Genomic DNA, 3,698 nt, shown 5'->3' on the forward strand with positions numbered 1-3,698 from the left:
AACTAGAGCACTCGCTCGTTCAATAAACTTATGTATTGGCATGTGTGTTAGATTAAAATGATGCAATTATTTTGAAATAAACGAGAGTAATTTAAATATTTACACTACCTCTATAATAGAGTATAAAACATATTCCCGAGATTCAACCATTAGTTTAAGCTTTTTAGTTAAGTTGGTCTTTCAAAATGGTATTAGAGACAACATGACATAAAAGTTACAGGTTCAAATCTCATCCACCTCCCACTATCAAGTGGAATATTAAGCGTACAATATATTCCTGAGCTTCAGCCATTTGCATAAGATAATGAAAACAATTCGTTCAAGTAATACTTTTTCTTTTATCAATAGCTCGTGCATCACACGTGTCAAAGTGTAAAATTGTCGCTAAAAGATCAAGTTTCGAAAAAAAAGATGTTAAAATAAAAATTAAGCAAAGGATTAAGGTGAACATTACATGGGCCAATGACTAAGTCCTCTACAATAATTCAGAGCCCATTGAAGATGGATCCAATGAAAGATGACCATGAATATTGGGCTGAGTATAATAGTTCTCAAAGCTAGATGATAAATCTTCTTCACTAGTTTGTGGCCCAGAAATATAGTCTTCTGGAGGCCCATAAACATTGAGTAGTAATGCAATTTCAGCTTGGGCCTTAACCAGTTGATTTTGGGCCATATATAATTCATGTTGTAGTTGGTAAATGACTTTAACACAACCATAAACTGGATCTTCAACTCGACAATGTGCTTCATAGTGTAAACAATTTGCTGCATCTTCTCTCAAATGCACTGGAATCCTCTGCATATTAGCAAGGAAAAAAAAGTTACATTCATGTTAACTAGGGTGAAAAATACTATGGATGCAAGGATATCGAATTGGGTCATTGGCGTATTTATATTAATTTTGCAATTATTCATTTTGAAATCGAAGAACTCGATTTTTTTACTCTCTCCATTATTTTATTTCAACATAGTTTTACCATCGATCCTTAATTAAAATTGCAAAATCCGTGTCAAGATACCACAAGTAGTTCATACAAAAAGCTTACCTACATGAGCTAAATTATGCTACTAATGAATTAAATGAGTGCAACACTAATTACTATACTTGCAAAATTGCAATTATAAATTGAATTATGTTCATGAGATATATGAGATGATTTGGACGTTGGTTGATCAAGAATTTTCAAAAAGGGTACGTTTAGAACATCCTACATACATTATACTATAAAACATACCCCGTACACAATATATAGTGACATAAGCTGCTATAAACCATAATTTTAGAAATTTAGCACCATAATCAAAATAAATTTTATCGCTCCTCTAGAAACTAGCCAATAAGGATAGTAAGTATATACACCCTCATCGTCTCGAATGAACAACATTTATAGACGGAGGGAGTAATACGAAAAACGGAAAAATAAAGATTCTCCGTATACTGTAATACCTGAAGCATTCTGGCAATATTGCTGGCACCAAAGATTTTGTGCACATTTTCAAATCTTTTAGGATCATTTGGAGGGAAATAAGGTGAGAAAATGCAATCTGATGGACATCTTTTCCTCAAATATTTGCAAGCTGCACAACGAGAATTGCTACCCATTATGTTATACGAAGATTTAACGAAAAAAGTGTAAGATTTTATGAATCTATGTTTCGTTCTTTGCGTATAATCTAATAATATATGGAAGATTTTATCCGGCCAAAAAATATTTATATTGCAAATGACAATTTAAAACTTTAATTTTGTATAGAGACATTAGAGCTTGTTATGGAGGGAAAGGAGTTTCTAACGGCTAAATTCATTCAAAATTTGCGCAATTTTTTGGAAAGTTTTTATAGCCTTATAATTTTGGAGCGACAGTCATATAGCCGTTACTTAGTTATACTAGCTCATTTAGCTTAATGCATTCATTTTATCAATTAAAAATTTAATTTAATGCTTTTATTAAGGATATTTTACACATACAGTCATATACCTGTCATGAGTGTCATCCAATAGTTAATCATAATTGAATAATAATAAAAGGTTCAAATAAAAAAAGGTTGAAACTTGACATGCATAGATACAATGGTTTGACCACATACATATTTTTTATGCTAATATAATAATAGTTTTGTTTCTCTTTTTTTTTTCTCTCTCTTTTTTTTTTTTTTTTTTTTTTACTAGATATAGTTTTGTCTATGTAAGAGTACAATATTTGTAAAACATAAAATTAAATTAAGAGATCCAATTTTATAAGGTGCAATGACAATTATTTTATGATAATTATTATTAGTTTTGGTGTGGAAGTCTAACGAGAAAGTGATAAACGACATTGTTATGACAATATATGTATGTACACAGAGTAATTTTGTAGGCTAGACAATATCATCATACATAGCTTTAGGCTTGTATGCTTGATGGCTAAATAATCAAAAGGGAAATGATAAATTAATTCAATCTATGATCTCCGCTCTATATACTTATGAGCTTTATCTCTTCTTTTCTATTCAATTTTATTTGATTATATTTCTACCTCATTAGTTTAAACTTCAAAGCTATCTACTTGTCATGGTATCAGAATCAGCAAAATGCAAAGTAGGATTATCAACTTATATCAATGATTAACGTTATATTGCATTAAAAAAATAATTAACGTTATATGAATATATAATTGATCATAATAACTTTTGTCATTCAATTGAAAAACTATAACAAATAATTATACTAACCATGACAATTGTGAATTACCAGAAAGATCTTAGGCCATTTTTTATTATCTACTCTTACACTATGTAACAAGTTAACAACTAGGTAAAATTACTTAAAAAGACATAATCTATAAATTCCTAATTTAAAAAACTCACAAAACTGTGTATAAGGAGTACAATATGTCAAGGACCAAAGGTACTTAAACATAAACATTTTCTAAATTTAAATACCCAACACATAAACATGGAAAAAACCAATCTCAAACATCGAAAGTGAAATTCAACACCCAAAAGATTTTTTTTTTTTTAAAAACTTTTTTTAGTTTTTTGCAAAAATTAATTTCCAATCATAAAACATAGTAATATGCTACAATTGATAGCTAGAAAATTTCAAAGACATGGGATGTAAAATATATAAATTTCATGCTAAAAACTTTTTTTTTTAAGGAAAACTTGCTGTATAATCAATGCTATTTCTTTGTCTATGTACTTGTAAGCACATAAGTGAGAAAATAGTATTGTTATACCTTGTAACAGTTGTAAGATACAACTGTCAACTGATTACCGAAAATTCTCCATGTTAATCAAGCAGAGCTCCATAAAATATTTGCATACTCATGCAATAATATAATATGCATGTAACAAACAATATAATAAAACATAAAACATGCAGAGAATAATGGAGACAAAGATTGAGCAACATATATACATGCATAACTTCAAAGCAATTTATCCGCAAATCCCAATGTAACAAAACATTATTAAAAGAGTCAAAAGAAAGTCATTGGCTCTAGCTTTTATTGGATGAGTTCTATGTAAACTGATCGAAAACTAAACTTTGTGTTGTTATCCTTCAAAGCACGCCGTCATCGATCACTTCCAGCCACCGCAGCACCAGCTTCAGTTAGGCCCTATGAAATCATCCCCGCCATCGAGTCCATCCTGCCAAAGTAGTGCAACAAAATACATGTGTTAGTTCTCTGTTATGATTCAGGGGAGCC

The 3,698-nt window shown here is 30.0% G+C and overlaps 1 pseudogene; it reads right to left on the reverse strand.

The window, feature by feature from the left end:
- Positions 1-475: 475 nt before the first annotated feature.
- LOC145607574 (LOB domain-containing protein 24 pseudogene) lies at positions 476-1,606 on the reverse strand (annotated as a pseudogene).
- Positions 1,607-3,698: the final 2,092 nt, after the last annotated feature.

This window comes from Chenopodium album, chromosome 23, assembly GCF_948465745.1.
Source record: "Chenopodium album chromosome 23, dcCheAlbu1.1, whole genome shotgun sequence".
Lineage (NCBI taxonomy): Eukaryota > Viridiplantae > Streptophyta > Magnoliopsida > Caryophyllales > Amaranthaceae > Chenopodium > Chenopodium album.